General features: G+C 34.9%; 1 pseudogene; it reads left to right on the forward strand.

The window, feature by feature from the left end:
- Nucleotides 1-19,467, forward strand: part of LOC136837153 (3'-5' RNA helicase YTHDC2-like) — a 1,085,270-nt pseudogene that overhangs the window by 383,261 nt on the left and 682,542 nt on the right.

Here is a 19,467-nt window from a genome sequence, read left to right on the forward strand (position 1 = left end):
TTCCCGTGCTCTACACTGTCAGCTTCCTTTACCTAATAATGGTACTAATGTGAGGCAGTTTTGCTAATTAGTAGTAATTTCTAGAAAAAACAATTGCTAAATAAATGACCAATAATTGTAACTCAAAAATATTGAAAAGGATGTTAAACAGTAAATTTTTACAATAGAATAGACTAACCCATGCAGACCTTCACTGTAGATTTATTCATTAGCCTGGGTTGCTGGTATAAGTTACCAGTTTTATCAGTCTTCAGTTGGATTGAAAGATAAAGAACCTCTGTATTGTATCGCATATGAGTGGCAGTGTGGTGAAAGTAAATTATGGTATATGCTTTAAAATACAAATCTCTTATTTTACCAAGCAACCTCCTCCCTGCCACACAGGTTCCCTTACATCAACTTCTGTGTTGTTACTAGGGTAAGACTTTTGGTTAATACCGTAGCTTAAGTAACATAAGAGGTTTTATTAATGGAATGTGAAAATGACAGCGTAGTGTATTGTATGTTTGGAATTTTTCATGTGTTTCCTCTTTATTATTGTTAATGTGTTTGTTTCTTTTAGTTCCAGGCCGTTGTTATCCAGTGAAGGAATATTTTTTGGAAGATGTACTGAAATAGTAAGTATTTTAATAAATGTTTCTGTAAACGTTTCTGTGTTCAGTATTCCTTTGTGTGGGATATGATGCTGTTTAAAATTCAAGACGTTATTCTTTCAGCTTTGTACAGAAACAACAACATCCAGTAAGTATATGTACTGTATATGCTTTTCAAGGAATTATGAATTACATATAGACTACACTCACCAAATATGCAAGTTCAACATATAAGAAGTGCTTGATATGTAGGATAAGTTTAGAATTATAAAATAATTTATAGTAGGCAAAGCAAATTTATCGTATATGATCGTGTCTTCAAAAGTGAGGTCAAAAAGATATAAAAATCAGAACTTTCAAGCCTTTGTTGAAACACTGTACAGTATAATTATTCTACAGTGAGAAATATAAATATGTGGAAAAAATAAATGTATTTCAAAATATACTAATGCATATTATGTTTATTGTATAAAATAGAAAAATGAACTGTTCCTTTCAGATTGCACTGTGGTGAAAATACAATTTTTTAAAAAACTTAAGTTGGTTTTTTATACAAACTCATAACTCTACGATAGCCTCAAATGTGCACCAGCTCATTTTCCAGGCATGGTGAAAAACAGTAAACCCCACATATTCGCAGTCTCATGATTCACAGACTCACCTATTTGCAGATTTCTCTATGGAACATAATTCACTGAAAATTCACCCATTCACGGTATTTTTCACTGAGAAATATTCTTTAATTACTGTGTTTTCATCGCATTTTCATGACTAAATGCACTTTTTTTTTTATAAAATTATTAAAATACTCTGGTAGTGCTTGAGTTACGATAATTCGATTTTGCAGTGGGGTAAGCAATTAATACCGATACCACAATAGTTATCAAATGCTTTTAAATTTCGCCTGGGTTCAGGCAGCCGTGTACAATCAGGCGGCGAGAGAGACCAAATTGCAACAGACCAACATCTTTTCCTCCATCTCTTTATTCCATCCTCTAGTTAAAAAAGTAAAAGACAATAATAAAAGTATTGTTAGTAACGTTATACTCTTGCGTAAATGCGTACAGCCATAAAAAACCGAATGAGAAACTGTTGTTTTGCTTATCACTGAATCAGATAACAACAGCCGTTTTGCTTGTATTTCAACCATCGTACGGTAATACACGATTACCATAGTTATAGTACAAATGAAGTTAAGTAGAATAAGACTGATATATTTTCACATTATATCCTTATTCAGTATGGATAAAAGATCGGCAAGGAAATAATACTGCTAAAGTTAAGCTGCAAGTTGTAGCCAAAGCTGAGAAAACAATGTTCAAGCTGCTAATGACTATAAATTATCGTGCATCAGCAACATGGATGAAACTTGACCGTAATTAAAATTGGAGAGAAAGTATTTTAGTCAAAACTACTGTGCATGAAGGAACACATTACTGCTATTTTTATGCCAATAAACGATAAATATGTAAAGCTCATATTATGATGAAATCAAGTGAAAATAGCAAACGGAATCTTGATTTTTTTTACACAAGACAAACACCCCCAAATGGCCAACGTCATCTATTAACGAAAAAATAGCTATGTTAATTTCACAACGAGACATATTTAAGTTATATTTCAACTTAAAAACTTTGTATAACGAAAAATAACCTTGCCCCATATAAATAAAGTATCTAGAGATTAATTTATGCTAACTAGAAGCAAGAAAAGCACTCTGAACTGAGTTAAATAAAGCGAAATAAACTTACCATGTAATCGATTTCCAAACCAAAACATTGATCGCTGTGATCGCGATTTATAATACAAAAGCAATATAAGAATAGATACAATATTATTGGATACAGTGAATTAAGGTATAACATTTTAAAAGATCCGTGGAAAAGATGCATATTTGTTATGTTGATGTTTGTATAATACGATATGTGAATATAGAGTACAGTATAATGTAGGCTAGGCTACCTTGTTTGTATACGATATACCATAGTGTAGCTAAGCTAATTCTTGTGTGTTATTCAATTTCTCTTTGTATTGAATTATCATAAGTCACTCTGCATGAACCTCCAGAATTAGTTGATATTAATAATTACTATAGCATGTATGTAAAGAGTATACAGTAAACCCCCCGTATTCACGTTCTCATGATTCGCGGACTCAAGTATTCGCAGATTTCTCTGTGGAACATATCTACCCATTATTCGCAGAAAATTCGTCCATTCGTGGTATTTTTCACCGAGAAATATTCACTAATTACTGTATTTTCATATTTTCATGATTAAATGCACTTTTTGTGATAAAACTATTAAAATACTCAGGTTTAAGCATTTTTAGAAGGTTTTTCTTGTGTTTAAACTATCAAAATAGGCAGTTCTACGTGTTTATTGGGGGGGTTTTAATTATTCGCGGATTTTGGCTATTCGCTGGGGGGTTGCAGTACGCATCCCCCGCGAATATGGGGGTGTACTGTACTTTATGGTGTAGGGTAGGCTACCATATATATATATATATATATATATATATATATATATATATATATATATATATATATATATATATATATATATACATGGTACCAAATACCCTAGTGTAGGCTAGGCTATATTCGAGATACGTTTTTTCCAACAAACGATGGGTTTTTTAACCCAACCCCATCGTAAGTAGGATAATATCTGTATAAGTATTTTTATTTTTTTTTTGTGCGTTTGAACTATCAAAATAGGCAGTTATAATGTTTTTAGAAGGGTTCTAAGTATTCGCGGGGGGCGCTGTGGTACGCATCCCCCACAAATACGGGGGTTTACTTTACTGTCAATAATGTATGAATTTCTCTCTCTCTCTCTCTCTCTCTCTCTCTCTCTCTCTCTCTCTCTCTCTCTCTCTCTCTCTCTCTCTCTCTCTCTCTCTCTCTTTAAGCCAAAGGATACCACTAGAATGTGAGATGGATAGATAGATAGAAAGGGAGAGTGATTGATAGAAAGATATACATATACTGTATATACAGTGCTCCCCATTTTTACGCAGGAATAGGTTTCAGAACCTACTGCAGAAATGCAAAATCTGCGCAAATGCAAAAATTTCCTTTAAAAATGCTTGTAACTGGCTTATAACTTCCAAATACCTTGCACCCCTTGAACTAAAATGCTTATAACTGCCTATTTTAACATTTCACTGCTTAATTTGATAGTTCAAACAAAAATGATAATTTAAATACCTTTAAATTATCATACTAACAATTTAATATTTCATATAAAAATATGCCCCCAAAACCATCATCCCAAAACATCCAGAGTAACCTTACATTACAGTACTCTCTTACTACTGGTAATCTTAAGTAGGCTATATACACCTTAAAATGCTTATAACTGCCTATTTTAAGAGTTCATCACCAAACTTCACAGTTCAAACAAAAATATAACTCAGACTTTCATCCCAGAACACCCTAATATTTCAAAGTCATGTTGCAAAATTAAGTTCTAGACTGCAACTGTTACTCTTACCCTATTATTCCGACACGCACGTTGTCTTTGGCCTGCGTAACTTTGCGCATCGATCTGCTCATATTGTATGTAATGCACTGGACTTATATTTTACGCATATTTTTCTGCGTTATAAGATGATTTTCAAATGATATTGATTGTACAGGTACGTATTTTAGGATAGTACCACTATATAGTGTACAATAAACCTCCCATATTCACGTTCTCATGATTCGCAGACTCACCAATTTGCGGGATTTTCTGTGGAACCTATCTATAAATTATTCGCAAAAAATTTGGCAGTTCGCAGACTTTTCCATCGAGAAATATTCACTATTTAGTGTGTTTTGATGTTATTTTCATGAATAAATACATTTTTTGATGATAAAAAAATAATTTATTAATTTTCAAATATTATTAAGATTAATAATAATAATAATAAATACAGTACTCTAAGATTAATACTAAGTAACTCAAAGAGAGAGAGAAACTGTTCTTCTCCCCTCCATTCAGGGTGGACCCGAACTCATTAAAGCAAAGATAGATGCTCAGAATTGATGCTATTGAAATACAGTATTAAAATTATATTGAAGTACATTACTATTGAAGTTATATTAAAATGATATATAAGTGTTTCAGGATGATATAAAATAATGATTTACGGTACGTACTAATTTTCAAATATTAATATTAAGTTTAACCCTTTAACGCCGACTGGACATATTTTACGTCGACATAAGTTGTCTGTCGGGTGCCAAGTGGATGTAAAATACGTCGACTACAAAAAGTTTTTTTAAATATTCCGGAAAAATACTTATAGGCCTCGTTTGCGAAAAATTTTAAATTGCGCCTTGAGGGATGCTGGGAGTTCATGGATCACGCTGTTGTTTTGTTTACAAGTGTGACCCAGCTGCGCATGTGTGAATTTCTTTCTTCTCCCAAAAGAAAGCATCAGCTAACTCTGCTGAAAATCTCAGAAATTCTTTAGTCACTTTGTCGTAATTTTTGCACCGTTTTCTATTAGCCTTTACATAAAGTTTTATATATGAAAATGTGTGCAGTTTCATGTAGAATACAACAAAAAATAACTCATGGTTGTAGCTTTTATCAATTTTGACATATTTTCATATAAATCACGATAAGTGCCAAAATTTCAACCTTCGGTCAACTTTGACTCTACCAAAATGGTCGAAAAATGCAATTGTAAACTAAAACTCTTACATTCTAGTAATATTCAATCATTTACCTTCATTTTGCAACAAACGGCAAGTCTCTAGCACAATGTTTCGATTTATGGTGAATTTTAAAAACAACTTTTCCTTACATCCATACGCTAACTCTGCTGAAAATCTGGAAATTCTTTAGTCACTTTGTCATAATTTTGCACCGTTTATATTAGCTGTTACATAACATTTTATATATGAAAATGTGCGAAATTTCATGTAGAATACAACAAAAAATAATTCATTCTTGTAGCTTTTATCAGTTTTGAAAAATTTTCATATAAATCACAGTAAGTGCCAAAATTTCAACCTTCGGTCAACTTTGACTTGACCGAAATGGTAGAAAAATGCAATTATAAGCTAAAATTCTTACATTCTAGTAATATTCAATCATTTACCTTCATTTTGCAATAAACGAGAAGTCTCTAGCACAATATTTCGATTTATGGTGAATTTTTGAAAAAAAAACTTTTTCCTTACGTCCGCCCTAACTCTGTTGAAAATCTCAGAATTTCTTTAGTCACTTTGTCGTAATTTTTGCACCATTTTATATTAGCCGTTACATAAAGTTTTATATGTGAAAATGTGGGCAATTTCATGTAGAATACAAAAAAAATAAATCATGGTTGTAACTTTTTATTAGTTTTGAAATATTTTCATATAAATCAAGATATGTGCCAAAATTTCAACCTTGCAGGTCAACTTTGACTCGACTGAAATGGTCGAAAAAGCAATTGTAAGCTAAAAATCTTTACATTCTAGTAATATTCAATCATTTACCTTCATTTTGCAATAGATTGGAAGTCCCTAGCACAATATTTCGATTTATGGTGAATTTTTGAAAAAAATTTTTTACATCCAGTTTTAATTCATGCATCATTTTGTGATAATATTTTCTCTGTGTTGCTTTGATTGTTTTACAATTTTGTTATATACCAAAATCATCACAATTTAGTGTACAATACAACAACAAAAAAATAGCTCATTACCTTTAACAGTTTTGCCCAAATATATTTGTATACAATTATATAAAAAAATTTTTCTACTGTCATATATTCCAATATTTATATGTGATAATGATATTTTTTCATTTCTGATGATTGCATACTAAACTTCAGGCAATGACAAAAAAATGAGCCCAAAATGAACTCTTAATCTTAAAAACTAAGCGTGCTGTGATTTTTGAAAAAAACTTTCTTTCGTTCATGTCGCACTAACTCCCAAACCCATTTTGTGCATATTATTTTTTTGTAAATAGAGGCTCAATGTTTAAGGGTTAATAAGATTAAGTAATAACATTAAATAAAATTAATAATTCCTTTCTCTCTCTCTCTTTCTCTCTCTCTCTCTCATTTAGATGGGAGTATTTTTTCCGACGTCTTTAATATTTAAAATGATGTTTCCTTTGTTGATAAATAAATTATTTATGGTTAATAAGTACTAATTTTCAAAAAAGATTAAATAATTATAATAATAATATACAATATAATATTTTCCATGATTTTTGTGTAGTAAATTTTTAACATTTTAAACAAACAAATAGTGATTCCCAGTCTTTTTATCTCTACTGGAGAAAGGAGGGGAGGGTAAATGTCAATTTACTTGATGATTTGACATATCGGCTGGAAGGAAGGAGTGTTACCCTCAGAAGCTCAAGGCAAATTTCAATCTTTTGATATAGTCACTAAGTTATTCTCCTCTCTCTCTCTCTCTCTCTCTCTCTCTCTCTCTCTCTCTCTCTCTCTCTCTCTCTCTCTCTCTCTCTCTCTTAGGAAATAGTCTCTCTCTCAGGAAAAGATACTGTTTGTGTGTGTGTGTGTATGTATGTGTGTGTGTATTCATAGTGTTTTAAAAATGTGTAGTAAAGGTATTACATCTTTGGAAGACAAAAAACAAAAATAAATTTTGTTGTTGTGAGAGATTAAAGCGATAAACTCTCTCTCTCTCTCTCTCTCTCTCATCTCTCTCTCTCTCTCTCTCTCTCTCTCTCTCTCTCTCTCTCTTCTTTTTCCTTCATAAATCATGAATTTCCATCTTTTGATATCTAACATAACTGAAATCTCTCTCTCTCTCTCTCTCTCTCTCTCTCTCTCTCTCTCTCTCTCTCTCTCTCTCTCTCTCTCTCTCTCTCTCTCTCTCTCTCTCTTTTGTGTGTTATTCTCTGTCTCCATAATAATTGATAAATAATTTCACTCTTAACCCTTAAATGAGCCTCTACCAACAATAGTGTCTGCCATATGCTGGCGGGGTTTGGGAGTTAGTGCCAAGGAAAGAAAGTTTTTTTTAAAAAATCACAGCACGCTTTAGTTTTTAAGATTAAGAGTTCATTTTGGGCTCCTTTTTTCTCATTGCCTGAAGTTTAGTATGCAACCATCAGAAATGAAAAAAATATTATCATATATAAATATTGGAATATATGACAGCTGAACGAAAAAAAAAGTCATAATTGTATACAAATTACGAAAAATAAAACAGTTAAAGGTAATGAGTTATTTTTTTCGTTGTATTGTACACTAAATTGCAATGATTTTGGTATATAACAAATTGTAAAACAATCAAAAGCAACACAAAGAAAATATTATCACAAAATGATGCATGAAGCCTTGTAACAGCTTGTGGATGTAAAAAAAAGTTTTTTTAAAAAATTCACCATAAATCGAAATATTGTGCTAGAGACTTGCCGTTTGTTGCAAAATGAAGGTAAATGATTGAATATTACTAGAATGTAAGAGTTTTAGCTTACAATTGCATTTTTCGACCATTTGTTCGAGTCAAAGTTGACTGAAGGTTGAAATTTTGGCACTTAGCGTGATTTATATGAAAATATTTCAAAGCTGATAAAAGCTACAACCATGCCTTATTTTCTGTTGTATTTTACATGAAATTGCGCACATTTTCATATATAAAACTTTATGTAATGGCTAATATAAAACGGTGCAAAAATTACAACAAAGTGACCAAAGAAATTCTGAGATTTTCAGCAGAGTTAGAGGCGGACGTAAGGAAAAAGTTTTTTTCAAAAATTCACCATAAATCGAAATATTGTGCTAGAGACTTCTCGTTTGTTGCAAAATGAAGGTAAATGATTGAATATTACTAGACTCTAAGAGTTTTAGCTTACAATTGCATTTTTCAACCATTTCGGTTGAGTCAAAATTGACCAAAGGTTGAAATTTTGGCACTTACTGTGATTCATATGAAAATATTTCAAAATTGATAAAAGCTACAACCATGAGTTATTTTTTGTTGTATTCTACATGAAATTGTGCACATTTTCATATATAAAACATTATGTAACGGCTAATATAAAATGGTGCAAAAATTATGACAAAGTGACTAAAGAATTTCTGAGATTTTCAGCAGAGTTAGGGTGGACGTAAGGAAAAAGTTGTTGTTCAAAAATTCACCATAAGTCGAAATATTGTGCTAGAGACTTCTCGTTTGTTGCAAAATAAAGGTAAATGATTGAATATTACTAGAATGTAAGAGTTTTAGTTTACAATTGCATTTTTCGACCATTTTGGTCGAGTCAAATTTGACCGAAGGTTGAAATTTTGACACTTTCCGTGATTTATATGAAAATATTTCAAAATTTTTGAAAGCTACATCCATGAATTATTTTTTTTTGTATTTACATGAAATTGCATACATTTTCATATATAAAACTTTATATAACGGCTAATATAAAATGGTGCTAAAATTATGACAAAGTGAGTAAAGAACTTCTGAGATTGTAAGAGTGTCCAACGTCGTCTCTTCCAAACACGTGTGTGTTCGTGTTTTAACATCACCAGTCCATCGAGTGGCGAGATGTTTGGTGTCTTCACAAACAGAAACATACACACAGTTTGATACAGAAGACTCGTTGGAACATTATGGGTACATGATTAGAATGCTTGCATGGCAATGCAAGTAGTGGTGATTGTACATACATCAAGACAACAATGGTAAGGGAGAAACAGACGGAAATATTGTATGGTTGAAATCGCGTTCCTTTAGAGAAAGAAAACGAGATGCTCTTGTTGTCTTGTCCACTCCAATGGACGATGAACACACGAAACACGTGTTTGGAAGAGACAGCGTCAGGCTCTTACAAGATTTTCAGCAGTTAGTGTGGAGCGTAATGAAAAAGTTTTTCAAAAATTCACCATAAATTGAAAATATTGTGCTAGAGATTTCTCGTTTGTTGCAAAATGAAGGTAAATGATTGAATATTACTAGAATGTAAGAGTTTTAACAATTTCATTTTTCGACCATTTCGGTCGAGTCAAATTTGACCGAAGGTTGAAATTTTGGCACTTATCGTGATTTATATGAAAATATGTCAAAATTGATGAAAAGCTACAACCATGAGTTATTTCTTGTTGTATTCTACATGAAATTGCGCACATTTTCATATATAAAACTTTACGTAACGACTAATAAAAAACAGTGCAAAAATTACGACAAAGTGACTAAAGAATTTCTGAGATTTTCAGCAGAGTTAGAGCGGACATAAGGAAAAAGTTTTTTCAAAAATTCACCATAAATCGAAATACTGTGCTAGAGACTTGTCATTTGTTGCAAAATGAAGGTAAATGATTGAACATTACTAGAATGTAAGAGTTTTACCTTACAATTGCATTTTCGACCATTTTGGTAGTCAAATTCGACCGAAGGTTGAAATTTTAGCAATTTATCGTGATTTATATGAAAATATGTCAAAATTGATAAAAGCTACAACCATGAGTTATTTCTTGTTGTATTCTACATAAAATTGTACACATTTTCATATATAAAACTTTATATAAAGGTGAAGCAGCAAAGAAACACAGACTTGGTTTTTCTCTTCTTCTTTACTTAAAAGATAATATATATATAATGGATACAGACACACAACAATCCTTTGGTGGAGAGGTAATAATCTCCTAAAGGTCTTGACTTCAACTAACTGCCCATACTCCTTGGACTCTCCAAGAGAACATCTTAAATAATCATTGACAATCGACAACAAGTAATATACAAACTCAATTAGTCATAACTAGTCATTTACACCTCTTCCTTAATAACCCACAACAACAAACAATAAACAATAAACAAAGTTTATACACAAACTGCCCAATTAAACCCAAACAGTAATTAACAGTTTCAAACAATAATTATACAAAAGGCTAATAGAAAATGGTGCAAATATTATGGCAAAGTGTCTAAAGAATTTCTGAGATTTTCAGCAGAGTTAGCTGATGCTTTCTTTTGGGATAAGAAAGAAAGACAACATGCGCAGCTGGGTCACACTTGTAAACAAAACAACAGCGTGATCCATGAACTCCCAGCATCCCTCAAGGCGCGTGATTTAAAATTTTTTGCAAACGAAGCCTATAAGTATTTTTTCCCGAATATTTAAAAAACTTTTTGTAGAACGACATATTTTACGTCCACTTGGCACCCGACAGACAACTTTTTGTCGACATAAAAATATGTCCAGTCGGCGTTAAAGGGAGGGTTAATTGCTTACCCCATTGCAAAATCAATTATTGTAAGGTGAAATATGTTAACTCGAGCATACCTGAGTATTTTAATACAGTAATTTTATCACAAAAAGTGCATTTACTCATGAAAATAAGATGAAAATACAGTAATTAGTGAATATTTCTCAGTTCAAAAAATACCATGAATGGTTGAACTTTCAGCAAATAATTGGTATATATGTTCCATAGAAACATGACAATTTTTGTGAGATCTGAATACGGCTGGTTTACTGTACAGGCAGTCCCCAGGTTATTGAAGGGTCCGGGTCACGATGTTCTGAGGTTTTACAGTTTTCAAATATATTCATCAGAAATTGTTTCTTGTAAAATCTAACGCATGTTCCAGGGTTTGCTGAAGCATTTTTTGCGCTGATCCGATGGAAGAAATATGCAGGTTCCCCTCTTTTTATATGACGAATTCTATATATGCAAATTCTCTATTATACGAATTACATTTTTATACCTTCATTCTTTTTATGCGAGGAAAATTCGCAGTGATAAGAAAGCATTGAGGTCGCATCACAATGCTCATTTCAGCTCTGCATGAACAGCTGAGTGACTGACGTGGCGCCAAATACAATATTATTTGCTTGAGTTCGGATGCTCAGTCTGTAGCTAAAACCTCACGATTGTATGTTTACTATTTCTCGCTATTTCATATTCATACTGCTAGTTATTTTTCTGCATAATGGGACCCAAAATGACCAGCATCATCTTCAAATGAAAATTCATTTGCAAAGTGTCAAGAAAAGCTCTGACCCTTGAAACAAAACTGGAAATATTACGGAGGGCAGATGCAGGTGATGGTAATAGCACTAAAACGTGTGTTTGAGTCGGTGAATCCATGATTAGGAATATTAAGGCTAATGCAGAAAAGATTCGTGCTTCAGTGATACAGTCTACTCTGTTATCAGCAAAAATAACAACGAGTCAGAAATCCACTGGTTGAGAAATGGAAAAAGTCCTCTCTCTCTATATTGATGCGTGAGACAAAAAAGTAAAGCATTCAAAGCTTAGTAATAGTGTTTTCTAGGGAAAGGCATTACATTTTTATCAGCGTGTGGTTGAAAATGAAAACATAAAGATCCAGAGCCTTTTTTGTTGCAAGTCAGGGATGGTTAGATAAATTTATCAATAGACAGAATTTGCATAATATCGTTTCATGTGGTGAAAGTGGAAGTGCTGACCAAGACGCTGCTGCCAAATTTCCAGAAGAACTTAAAGCTATCATGCATGAAATGGGATATAGCCCAAAGCAAGTTTTTAATGCCAACGAGGCAGGACTATTCTGGAAAAGAATGAGTAATAGAACATACATAAGCAAAAAGAAGAAAAAAGTTCCCCTGGTTTCAAACTCTTTCAAGATAGGATAACATTGATGTTATCTTGGCAGTGTGGCAGCGATTTCAAGTTAAAGCCAAGGCTGTTTATTTCACAAAACCCTCTACACATTAAAGGCATAAGCAAACAGACGATGCCTGTTCACTGGTATCGGCAAATAAAAGGATGGATGACTGCGGTGACTGCTGTAGAGGAAAGTGGAAATGATGGTGATGATATGAAAATTAAAGATCTGAATGTAAAAAACTGTCTGAATTGTTCTCCGATAATGAAGCATTAATTAAAAAATTTGAAAATTTCGATCCTAACTACAAGAGAAGTTTAAAGTCAAAACGGCAGATACAAGAAGTGCTTGCTCCATACAAAGAACTTTATAATCATAAGGAAATGTTATGAAGCAATCAACCATTTAAATTTTGGTAGACCATTGTCACCACCCAGAACATAACATCAGCACTGTCTTGAGTTAACAATACACCTGAACCCTGGCATTTGTCATCGCATCACAATCAACAACTGAAACGTCACTCTTCCATTTTCCTGAGTCGGAAAGGTGATCCATCCCCACCCCCAGATGTAAACAATGTTCTTATTCATCAGTCAACATTATTTTTGGTAAATTAAATATGTTTCATTTCTTGAACTGTTCATTTGTTGTTTTTGTAAAGAAAAAGAAAAGAAATAAAACTTTTATGCATTTGCTGTTCAAAGAAAAATATTTCAGTGTCACTGTCATTCTTTTGTTTATGTAAGTTGGCTCAGTTAGCCATCATTCTATGCACCTTTTTGCCAGAAATCATGCATTTTTGTTACTTTTGTATAATAAAAGCATTCTGTAATACTATATTCATGACCTGGGAACCTAACTCTATTTTTCCCATTGGTTTATTTATTCTCTTTATGCAATTTCAATATAAGCCTCTGGGTATTTTTGTCCCTAACCCTCACATAAAGAGAGGGAGACCTGTGGCTCCAAATCGGCAGAATAATAAAAATTTGGAGGTTTTTTGATGAAAAACTCAATAAAAATGCAGAAAGCCATCGTTTTCAATACACCCAGAACATTAAAAGTAAGGTTTTCTTATGATTTTTACGATTTTTGACAATTTTTGCATTACCTGATTTTCAGCTTATGGCGTGGCAGACGGAAACCCTAAGAACTTTTCGGGACTGCCTGCAAGTATAAAATTGTGAAAAATGAAAAATCATCTAAGAAAACCTTATTGATTAATTATAAATATAGGTATTATATGACTATAATATATATATATATATATATATATATATATATATATATATATATATATATATAATAGGGCATATATATATATATATATATATAAATGCGGTCCCCAGTTTAATTACTGTTCCGTTCTCTATTATCGTAACCAAAGCAATCCCGGAAAATCAGTGAAAATGTCAAAAATCATAAGAAAACCTTACTTTTAATGCTCTGGGTGCATTGAAAGCATGCGTAAACTGCATTATTATCTTTAGTTTTACATCAAAAACCTTCAAATTATGATTATTCTGCGTTTTGGGGCCAAATTTCTTATATCGGATCGGCGTATTGACAGTAGGTTTCAAAATTCAATTAAATGCTAAAAATAATTTCTGATGAATATATTTCAATTCTATTTAAGTTAAACATTTTATGTGCTCCAATTCCTGAAGAGTTTATATGATCACAAATAGGGGACTCCTGTCATATATATACAATATATATATATAATATATATATCATATATATATATATATTTATATATATATAAATATATATATATATATATATAATATATAATATATATATATTTTGTAAATATATATATATAAAATTTTATATATCATTGAAACATACAATATATATAAATATATATATATATATATATATATATATATATATGAAATTTTTATCATCACATTTCATTTATATACAATCATGTGCAGTTACAAATGTCTAGTTTAATATCAACAATTGAAGCCTCTCAAAGTATCTCATGATGGAGAGATAATTAAACAATTTATTGTTTTATAAATAACAGGTATCACTTCAAAAATGATCATTTGACATGGAATTAAGGACACTCATACCTGATTATTTACCAGCTTACAAGATGGAATTCTACATTATCTACCACTGAGTATTTGAATGTTAATTTCTTAACATGTTCAATAAGCATTTCAATGTCTTTGTTCTGTATTTTAAAATCTTATATACCTCAATCAAACAGTGATAATGCAAATACTTTGGAGACTACTTTTAAAGGAAACAAGGAATTTTATTAATTTTGGATTTAAGTCTATTTTAGCTTCAAGGATTTAACTATTATATTATATACCTATATTATATATATATATATATACTTTATATATAATTTTATATATTTATATATATTCATTTAGACTTATATATATATATATAATATATAAATTAAATATTTTCAATATATATACTTATATATAATATATATTGCTATATCATATAATTTTTATATACAGTAACTTTCCCAGTTTATCAAGGGGTTCCACAGTACCTAGTTTCTGACGGGGTTTTATTTTTATATAGATGACAAACTGAAAATCATACTCCCTTATATATTCAAAAATGCTCAAAAATAATTAAAAATCCATCATTAACATATAGGTTTACGATGGGGTTCCATTCTAGTACCGGACATGTATAAAAAATCGTAGGAGGTTAAAAAATTGTCAAAATCTTAAAAATCCTAAGAAAATTCACATTTTTTAATGCTCTGGGTGTATTGAAAATGATGTCAACTGCATTTTTATAACCTTTTTCATTAAAAAACTCAAAACTTTTATTATTCTGAGACAATTTTGATTAAAGGGACTTAAATTTTTGATTATTATGCCCCGTCATAAACTGGGGACTTGTTTTGTATATATACAGCATATATATATATATATATATATATACATATATATATATATATAATATATATATATATATATATATATATACATATATATATATAAAAGGATTTTGACAAAGGAAAAATCTATTTCTGGGGAGGGCCCGTGTCACCCGGTGAAAAAGTCCATTCAGCACTTATTTCTAGGTAATTCCGTTGCTAGATACCAGAAAAGCTAAATGAAATGCTGGGGTTACTACCCCAGAGCGACTCCACTAGATGGAGTCGTGTATGGTAAAGGGTGAATTGTCACAAACACGGGACCCTGCCTATAAAGATTCCCAATGTCAAAAGTCCCAACGAGAGAGGTGCCGATACAAGCCCATGCACTACTCGTGGACTGTACACAAGGCAATACTAGCCGCATTCCATGTTAGCACCCACCCCACTAGAATGATGTTTACCATGGGAGGGAGAGAATGAAAAACAGGGGTGGGTCACCGGGTGACACGGGCCCCTCCCCAGAAATAGATTTTTCCTTTGTCAAAATCCTTTTTCTGGATCGGGGTCCCGTGTCACCTGGTGAAATAATAACAGAGAAATAAATATCATTCTTATTAAAGACAATGAATTAAAGACTTGAAGGGGAAAGTGACCAAGAATCAGAAAGGGAATCAGAGAGGGAAACGTTCCTTTGCCACCCGTAGGGAATTTAAGAGCTGCTAAAGATTTCTAGAGACGTTGATTCTAGGGAGAATTCCACCTGAACATTTAGTAAGGTCCTTGAAATTCATGTAATGAAAATAAATAATGTAAGTGGTCACTGTTCTAAGATCATGAGCATTGGAATAGAACCTGAATAGGCTTGTATTAAGAAAATACAAAACTTCCTGCCTAATAGCAGACCCAATGACAGTACCCCCCCCCATTTTTAATAAAGAGAGGACCTGACAAAATTGTGAGGTCCTGTCTAAAAAAGCCTGTAAAGGAATAAACTGGGCACAGAAACAGACCTTGTAAAAGGAGTACTTTCCAAGGTGACCACCGAAAATGAGGACCTTCAATTGTAGCTAGAAAGTTAGGGTGAGGAATTCACAACACTACCCCTGATGGGGGGAAACCAAAATGATTGGTTCTGCTAGACAGGGCAGACAGTACAGGAAAACTAGCACTAGAAGCTAAGCTGATTAAAAATTTTGGGTCTTCCTTAACAAGGAAAGGTAAGAACAAGATGATTGTTGGTTACCAAAGCTAACTCCGATACATTACTCAAAGACCAGGAAACCGGATGTGGACGGAGTACTGGTCTCAGACGAACACAGACCTTAGGGTTGAAAGTTAAGGGCCTGTGAGTCTGGTTCCAACAAAACACTTTCCTCGAGGCCAATGCAGCCGCATCATTACTGTAGCTTCAAAAAACTATGTGAAGAGTGCTAGTTACTTAACTGCAGAACCATACTGCAGCAGAGTAGAATCCCTTGTCTGATTTCAGGAAGACAGTAATAACAGGACCAAATAGTTTCTTCTAAACTGTTTCCTACCAGAACTTTGAGGAGGCTGTTTATAGATTCAGTTTGGGTTGTAGAAGACCACAGAAAGCCAGGACATCAGAATGTTCTGAACTTGTGAAGGGGTTCACCGGGGAACAGGTTCAAACCTGACACTGTGTTTAGCTAGACCAGGTTGGGGGACAGCAAGATAGTTTGTGGCTGAATTGGGTTGCAAACAGACCTACTTCCAGGTCCAGGAAAAGGTCACAAAACTACCTGAATGACGCTTCGTCTAAGGACTATTCCGACACCAGGGGAGGCCCTGGATAGGGAAAAAGCAGTGACCTTTTGGACCCCTACGAGAAGGGTGGCAGACAGCTGCCACTTGTGTCTGTTGGTTCTGGGAAGAATGAACCATAACCTGAAATTGATTCGATTCGACTTGAACCCACTTGTTTACGCATGGCGCACTATTGCTGTTTTGTTCAGAACCAGCCTAAATGAAACCTCTGGGGGAAGAAGTTTCCCAAGGACAGGAAGACTGCCACAGCCCCCAAAGCGTTGATATGGAACTGCCGGGAACGTGACCGACTAAGTTCCATGTACTTCATTGGAGCCAAAAATAGCCACCCCACCGCTCAGAGAGGTGACGGTGTGGAATACTGAGGCCGGAGGGGGAAGCTGAAGAGGAACTGACTTTAATAAGCTCTTGACTGTTGCACAAGGTCGGAGGCCCTTGTTCAAATAGGAGGAATCAGGAGACACGTCCCTGACTCCGCCATACCCGTTTATAAACTCCAGCTTTGACTTCAGAAGGAGAACTGTCACTGAAGCAAACTGAAGAGAGCCCAAGACCTATTCTTGGGCACGGGGAGAGGTATGCTTGTGTTGATGAAATGATAGGTTGCCCTTGCTATCTCTTTCCACTTCCACTGGATTCACAACCACTGAAGGCTACCCTCCTGAATCAGGTGGGATTCCTTCCTGTGTACTTGGAAGCCCAGAGACTTAGAAAGCCGATTATAATGGCGGCACCCTCAGGCAATTCCCGGCGCTGGATGCCCAAATGAGCCAGGTGACTAGATATGTGGTTAGCATAACCTTCTAATACCGGAGCTGTTGAACTACGGTAACGTTCAAACTGGCAAAGATTCTGGGGCTGCATTGAGGAGGGCATGAACCTGAAGGAATGCTAAGTCTGGACAAGTCTGGAAATATTTTCTGGCAAGATGTGGAAGGCGGGAAGGTCTTCTTTGGCAGACTGAAAAAGTCTGAACCCACAAGATTACAAAGTGTCCGCATGAATAAGGAAAACAAGCGGGACACGCCCAGTTTCCAGTGGAACAGACCTTTCAGACTGAAAAAGACCTGACAGGATCCCTGACCCCCCAGAACTCTGACAGAGGCTGATTGGGGGGAGGGGGACAAACAGTCCAGCTCCACCCCAGGCCTTTGATAACTATACTCTGGGCCCAGGGACTGAAGTTCCACTGGCCCCGAAAATGGTACAGCCTCCCACCCACCTGAGAAATACCACTGGGAGGAGGCTTGATTGCCTCCCCCTGGAGCCTTTGCCTTCCCAATTTCTCGGAGAGGAACAGGATGCTTCCCTGCTCCTATGATAACCCCGAGGCTCAGTGCCTCTGGCAAATGTCTAGTGAAAATTATTTCCTTAGGTTTTCGTATGAAGCAAAGAAAACTCCGGCGAAGACATATGGGGAGGCAGAGACATATGGGGTGTTACCACTAGGGGCTGATGTGTTGGCTGAACCAGCGCACATCGAGGTGGAGGCTGGGAGTGAGAGGCTGACGGATGTCCAGGGCAGGAACCTGAAGAGCCTGCACCACTGCCTGAGCAGGGGGCTCTTGAACTACATGAACTTTTTGCGGACTTGGGACAGGGCCCGGCAAGTTCAGATTGTTTCGCTTGTAGGGTAGACACCCACGAGAACGGAGGCTCTGATTAACATTAGTAGCCCCAGACGGGCCGTAACAACGCCCACCTGGGAAAAGATTAATTCTCCAGGTGAAACTGATCATAAGCCTTTTCGGCTCAAGGCACGTGGCTGCGAAAGATGTGTTTTTTTCCATCCGGACTGTGATGAAATTAAACAGGTCCTGCAGAAAACCTGACAAGGCGATTTTATCAGGACCCGAAACAACGAACGCCATTTATACCACAGACATTGTTTCCTTTAAAGTCAAAGATTTCCAGGACTGGCAAGCCTGTCCTTACACCTTGTTTCAGCTTCCGAATCGACTCCGGAAGCTAGGGAGCTGTCGCTGAATAAATTAGAAGCGTATTCCGTGGTTAGAAGGATTCACTGTGAATGTATCTGTGGGATCTGCCTCCCGGAGATGTGTCAGTGGTTTACATTTTCAAAACAAGCCTGTTGATAAGAGGGGCTACATTCGGAGCACAAGGGGTAGAAACAGGGCTCTCAAAGAGAACACGGTAAAGACCCCTTTAGCTGGCGTGAACTTGAAATTCTCCGCCTGCCACTCCGTTACAATTCTCAACAGAGCGATGTGCCCAGTCCCTATGGAAGATGAGGGTTTCCTTATGGATCTTGCCAGATAGATGCCATGCTCGTTCTGCCAGTCTGGTAAAACCCGGATAAGGGGATACCAGACCGGAAGGGGAGAAATGCAACTCCACCAACCTCCGTGTGCCCACACCCTCGATAGAAGGGTGCCTTCATGCTGGGAAGCATAAAGGGTTAGGCGTCAAAGGTTCCCCAGACTGGAGGGAAAAGGGGTGGAGGTGTCGAACAGAGTAGAATTCAGGCGGAGCAGGGATTTTAACAGGTGATCCGCTGTTAATGAATCCTGAGATTAATTCCTTTGGGATTTAAGCTCCTGGGAAAGGAAAGCACGGACCCATGAGGCAGATAGTTGGTTAGATAGTTTTGATAGTTGTCAATGACCCTCATGTCGAGCTCCTTATAAGGAGACCCGTAAAAG

The sequence above is a fragment of the Macrobrachium rosenbergii genome, chromosome 58, assembly GCF_040412425.1.
Source record: "Macrobrachium rosenbergii isolate ZJJX-2024 chromosome 58, ASM4041242v1, whole genome shotgun sequence".
NCBI lineage: Eukaryota > Metazoa > Arthropoda > Malacostraca > Decapoda > Palaemonidae > Macrobrachium > Macrobrachium rosenbergii.